At 51.6% G+C, this 6,364-nt stretch overlaps 1 non-coding gene across 1 annotated transcript; it reads right to left on the minus strand.

Moving 5' to 3' along the window:
* Positions 1–1,681: 1,681 nt before the first annotated feature.
* On the minus strand, positions 1,682–1,769 carry TRNAI-GAU (transfer RNA isoleucine (anticodon GAU)). The gene has a single exon. It is a non-coding gene; the product is annotated as a tRNA-Ile (tRNA).
* Positions 1,770–6,364: the final 4,595 nt, after the last annotated feature.

Here is a 6,364-nt window from a genome sequence, read left to right on the forward strand (position 1 = left end):
CTCTTTTCACCTTCCAGACATTGGGTGTTGTTATGCCTTTCTCTGCTAGACTCAAGAGCCCTTTAATACCCAATCTTTTCTCTCCATTAAGGCACTTCAACGAAGTCACCTTTCAATCTTCTTTTCATAAGCTAAACAGGTTGAGCTCTTTCAATAGCTCACTAGAAGGTATTTTTCTCCAGCCCTCAGAACATTTGGTGGCTTTTTGCTGCCCTAGCTCCAATTTCACAACATCTTTTTCAAATGAGGACACCAAAACTGGAGGCTATTCCAATATCAGTCTCACTGATGCCGTGTCACCTCCTGTGATGTTATTGACATAATCTGTAACTGTATAGATCACTGTTGCGACTACTATTCTATATTTGCAGCCAATACTGTAGAAAGATTGTCGTGGAAGGGGTCTAGGGAGAGGTTATGATTGGCTGATTATAATGAAGCTATCTCTAGATGTGTATCATTTTTGTAGTTGATGTTATGAATACTGACTCTATGCTGCCCATGTTTCAAACTTATGCCATAATGGGGGACAAAACAGCCACCTTGTTAGAAGTGGCTTTGCCAATATATGGAACCTGGGATTTAAACTCCCAATGATCACACTGTGTTTGGGATCCATTTGAATTCCTCTCCCAGGTCTTTGACACTTTCATCTCCACTCATAGCGACTCTGACATAGCATTAAAGAAGTCAAAGCATCATCTCCAAGCACAGACAACGGAGAATGCTTCATCACATGACACTTTGAGAAGTGGATGGATAGAACATGATGAAGATAAACTCTGCCTGGCTCAGACAAAAGCTAATAGTTCTGCAGTGATGAGGAAGGAGGGAATCTCTGAGTCACCCGTCCATGGTCAGGTCTTCACAGTGCTCCTGAGCTGGAGAGTGAAGAACTTCCTCTGTCCCCCCGTGAGACTGAGGAACAGGAGGCCTGTCACCCCTATTCCTGACGTCCTGCATTCCTGGTGTCCAGCCTCCCAGAGGGCCTCCCTGCCAGCGCTGAAACCCAACCGCCATCTGAACTCCCCAGTTCTCCTCCTCAAAGGCTCTAAATCAGCCAGAGAGTGGAAGGTCCTGGGTGCTGCGCCAGCACGTGGGATCCACTGCACCTGAACAGTGGGAAAAGGTTTCTGTGTTGGGGCATCGTTTAGTGTTTTCCAGTTTCCAAGGGAGGGTTTATGGCCTGAGCGTTAAGCTCCCAAAGCCAGTCACTGTTTCATTGTATTCATTACGTTTGCATTTTCCCCTGTTCCCCCATTTTTCTGTACCTTTACCCTGGCTACACTTACCAAACCACCTTGTCTCCTCTGTATTTTATTTACAGCACACAAAGAGAGAGGCTAAATCCACTGGTGATAGAGACAGGAGGGAGTCGAGTTTGTATCTCCTGAGAAAAGGGGCTTTTTCCTTTCCTATTTCTCCCTTAACATTTCTAACATTTTCCTTTGAAGTGTTACCTTATTCAGCTTGATGTAACATTACCTTTTAAGATAAAAACTACGAAATACAGAACTAGAGACATTTTTTCAAAATCTGGGATTTAGACATTTTATTTAAAGCAAGGGGGTGGGTGTCGGAGTTTCTGAGAAGGTTTTTGTTTGCAAGAAGCAACATCGTTGGGTCTGTTATTGTACAAAGTGGGGAGATGGTTGTATATAAAAGAGGAGTTAAGACTAAATGCATCCAGTGAGGATGGGATTCGAACCCATGCATGCAGAGTACAACGGATTATCAGTCCATCACCTTAACCACTCAGCCACCTCATCTGAGCTGTAACAAAAAGGACAGGAAGAGAAATCTAAGGCCGGCAGACTTAGGGACACTAAGGAGTTGCTCAATACTAAGCATAAGCAGGGTCTGAATGAGCTCCCCCCTCACATCTAGTGAGGAGCTGGGGAAAGACTTCAGGAACAGACCGTGTTTGCATAGACACACCTACTCTGCCTAGCTATACAGCATGATGGGGCCGGGTCCCCAAAATGACCAGTTTGGGATGGTGGTGGGTTACAAATCACTTTAGGATTGAGTGGAATAAAATGTTATTCTCCTTCCTGTATGAGTGAAGGGCAGCAAAACATACCTAGTCCCTCCTGATGGAGGGGTAGGTGGTTGAGGAATAGCTTTTATTGAACTGCAGAGAAGTGACTGAGGACGTCAACCTAAAACAGTGGTCCCCAACCATTTCACATTGTGTCCTCTTAGCCATGGCTGTGGCCCCTCGGAAGCCACGGTCGAGAACCAGGGATGGGAGGAGTGGGGCTGTTGCTTGCTGGGGAGAGGGGTATGAACAGCGGTAAAGGGATTGGCGCCGGGCTGGGAGCCAGGGACCAAGGCTGAGGGTGGGGTTCAGGAAGAGCTGGGACAGAGTGGGGCTGAGTGTTGCTCCCTCTCTACTCTCCACAGGAGCTAGCTCAGGCCCTGAGGTGCCCCCATGCATGTTCCTCTGTGTCCCCCTAAGAGTCACTCCCCGTATTTTGGGGACCACTGAACCCTACTCACTAAGCAGGGCCTACTGATGCCAAAGCCCAGTGAAAGGGAGAACAAGTGCAGGGGCCCCAGCACTGGAACCATGCCCCCACCTTCTGTCTGTGGCTCCACCACCTTCCGCCCACGGCCCATCCACTGTCACCTCTGTTCCACCCCTTCCTCCACCGTCACTCCTTTATCCCTGTACCACTGTGGCCCTGAGACCAGTAAGCTCTGTGCTCGTGTTGCAGCCCCTGGGCCATAGCAGAGAGTGGGAGTTCCTCCAGCCCTGGGGCTGACATAGAAGAGACTTTTGCATGGGGGCCTAATTTGGCCAGGGCCCCTAGTCATACGCCCTACTGTCCCCTTGGCAACGCAAGGTTTGGGGAGGCTGAGCCCCCCCAACCTCCATTACTAGCCGCCCAGGCTACCACTGCTCAGTGTGTGGCCAGTCTCCCTATGTTCTCTGCTGTTCGTGCTGGGGAGCCTGGACAGCACTAGGGGTGGGGCCCCCCAGCAGCAGCCCAGGGCTCCAGAGGGACAAAGGGCACCGTGTGGCAGTGCAAAGGTGCTCACAGCTCTCCCCTGCCCCAATGCTCCTCCATGGGCTCATAGATGTTTGGGGGGAGCGAGGAGCAACACTATATGCTCCATGCATCCTGGTCACTTTCCCCACCTGGGCTGTGCTGTGAGGGGAGCATCAGAAGCTGCTGCTCTCTGCCCTCCCCTTACGCAGCCCAGCTGAGAAAAGTGACCTGGATGCAGGGAGCTCAGATGATGTCACTTCTCACCCCCCCCCCACAGCCCCTAGGGGTACCCAGAGGAGCAGCATCCCAGGGAGGAGCAATGCTAGCTGCTCCATGCACACAGGTCACTGTCCACACGTGAGTACAGGAGGGGGTGCAGGGGTTTGGGGTGAAGGGGGTGCAGGAGAGGGGTAGTGGCTTGGGGCACAGGAGGGGCACACGGGTTACGGGTGAAGGAGGTGCAGGAGAAGGGCAGTAGCTGGGGGCACAGGAGGGGGCACAGGGGTTGGGGTGAAGGAGGTGCAGGAGAGGGGCAGGGGTTGGGGGCACAGGAGGGGGCGCAGGGGTTAGGGGTGAAGGGGGTGCAGGAGAGGGGCAGGGGTTGGGGCACAGGAAGAGGCGCAGGGGTTAGGGGTGAAGGGGGTGCAGGAGAGGGGCAGTGGCTGGGGGCACAGAAGGGGAGTATGGGAGTTAAGGGCAAAGGGGACACAGTGTAGGGTTTAGGGCACAGGAGGCAGCAGAAGTGGGGGTGAAGGAGATGCAAGGGTTGGGAGTGCCGGAGCTAGGGGGGAAAAGGGGAAGTGTATCGTCCAGGGGCGATGGTGAAGTGCCAAAGGCTAAGTTTTATCCAGGGCACCATTTCCCCAATGCTGGTCCTTGGTAACATTTCTTGCTGGGACGGGGAGGGGAGAGAGATGAGGCGTTTTCTCTCTCGGTTTCTTTCCTCTCCATTTTCTGCTCCTTCCTTCAATTCCAGAAACCTCCCTTGTGTTTCAGACTGTGCAGTGACGCCCTCCCCACCCCACGACTCTGGAACCTTTGGAGCAGAAAGATCCCAGGAGCTGAGGAGGAATCCAGGGGTGAGTAGCTGGCAGGAAGGAGTCCTAGCAGCTCTTCTGGGAGTGCAGGTGAGGAATGACTCCCCCTTCCCTAGATTCTCCCCATGGGACTCTGGAGAACAGGGAGGGTTGTGTGATAAATTCCTGTAACTCTTCTGCCCCTCTGAGTTGGCAGAAACAAGGGCTGGGTTCAGTATCTAGGGGTTCTGCTTCAATAACACAATACAAAACTGGCTCGAGCCCCCACCTAGTGACCTGGGACAATTACACACCACCCCTCGGGGTGCCTTTAGGAGGAAATACTTCCTCTCTTGCAAGCAGGGAGTCTGAGCCGCTCCACTCCACCAGCCATTCCATGAACCACTCCAGTGGTCCCTGCAAACTGCTCTGCTGAGGCAGCTAAGAGCCACCAAGTGTTCTGAGGGCTGGAGAAAAATGCCTTCTAGTGAGCTATTGAAAGAGCTCAATCTGTATAGCTTGTCAAAAGAAGACTGAAAGGTGACTTCACTGAAGTGTTGAAGTGCCTTCAGGGAGAGGAAAGACTGGGTATTAAAGGGCTCTTTAATCGAGCAGAGAAAGGCATAACAAGACCCAATGGCTGAAAAGTGAAAAGAGATAAATTCATATTACAAATAAGGCACAAAAATTCAACAGCGAGCTTGTTTCACCACAGGAACAAGCTACCAAGGAAAGTGGTGGATTCGCCATCTCCTGATGTCATTTAATGAAGACTAGAAGTCTTTCTGGAATGTGTTTGCCCCAGAAGTAGCTCTTGTGTCATACAAGAGGCCTGTGGTATGCAGGGGGTCAGATTAGATGCTCTGATGGTCTCTTCTGGCCATAAAGTTGACTAATTTCTAAAAAACTGAGTGTAGTATTGGGAACAGCGTCTGATGTTTTCCTGTCTAGCCAACTTGCTGCCTAGAACGAACACTCCTTGAGTGGGGTGACCACAGGGAGTAGCTCAAACCTCCAGAGTGCTTGGCCAGGGGCAGAACATTAACCCAGGAAGGGAGGAGTATGGCAATGACATCTGTGACAAAGTTCCTCCTCTACCTTAGTGGGTCTTGCGCTTATTGGTGGATTTGTTCACCTCAGTGATCTTTCCCTCTTGTGGAACCCACAGTCTGGGTCAGCACCTCCTGTGTCTGATCAGGAGTTGGGAGGCTTGGGGGGAACCCAGGCCCTCCCTCTACTCCAGGCTCCAGCCCAGGATCCTGTGGATCGCAGCTGTCTATAGTGCCTCCTGTACCAGCTGCATGAGAGCTACAACTCCCTGGCCTACTTCCCCATGGCCTCCTCCAAACACCTCTTCTTTATCCTCACCACAGGACCTTCTTCCTGGTGTCTGATAACACTTGTCTTCCTCAATCCTCCAGCAATACACTCTCAGCTTCTTGCTCCCAGCTCCTCACAAACACTCCTTCTCCTCTGGCTCCTCCCTACCTGATTGGAGTGAGCTCCTTTTTAAACCCAGGTGCCCTGATTAGCCTGCCTTGATTGGCTGCAGGTGTTCTAATTAAAGTAACTATCTCTACTGCCTTCTAGAAAGATCTTAATTGGCCCCAGGTGCCTTGATTAACCTGGAGCAACTGCCATTTGGTTACCAGGGTCCTAGGGATTTGTTTAGCCTGGGGCTAACATACCTGTTTCTCAGTACTTTACTGTAGCCATCTGGCCTTGCCTCATCACACATCACAAAGGCCTTTTGCAGGACCTCAGACTATTGGTCCAAGGTGGTGGGGAGGTGGTGACCTCACAGAGAGATGCTGACATCAGCCAGGTAGGACAGGGATGAGAGGCCAGGGAAACCTCAGAGACCCCTGTGGCTTTGCTTCAGCAAATCTCTTTCTCCAGGTCTCTCTTTGAGGACTGAGAGACTATTCAGGTTCATGGACGTGAGCACTAGGAGGAAACTCTTTCAAGTTTTCCCCTTCCCTTGTAGTGATTTTACTAGAAAACAGTCATCCCTGTTTAGATGGTAAGAGCCTCCTCGAGGGAAGGGGTGTCATGGGGGTGTCACAGTTCAGATGCCAATGCCCCTCCGCCCCCACTGTAAGGAAGCTCCTGCCACCTGCTCTGTGTTTGCAGGGTGGGAGAGAGCAGCATCCACGGCAGAGATTTGCTCCTGGCTGCCGGAGCAGAGCAGCAGGCTCAGCTGTCAGAACTTCCTGGAGCTATGAAAGGGGAGAGCTCCATGGCTCTGTAGCAGAATGCAGGGCAGGCGAGTTCATGGCAGGCATTGTGGGACACTGGTGGAGGCCAGTTATGGTTATATAATGAACGGCAGCATCTATACTGGCACTCTGT

The sequence above is a fragment of the Gopherus flavomarginatus genome, chromosome 9 (genome assembly GCF_025201925.1).
Source record: "Gopherus flavomarginatus isolate rGopFla2 chromosome 9, rGopFla2.mat.asm, whole genome shotgun sequence".
NCBI classification, from domain to species: Eukaryota; Metazoa; Chordata; order Testudines; family Testudinidae; genus Gopherus; species Gopherus flavomarginatus.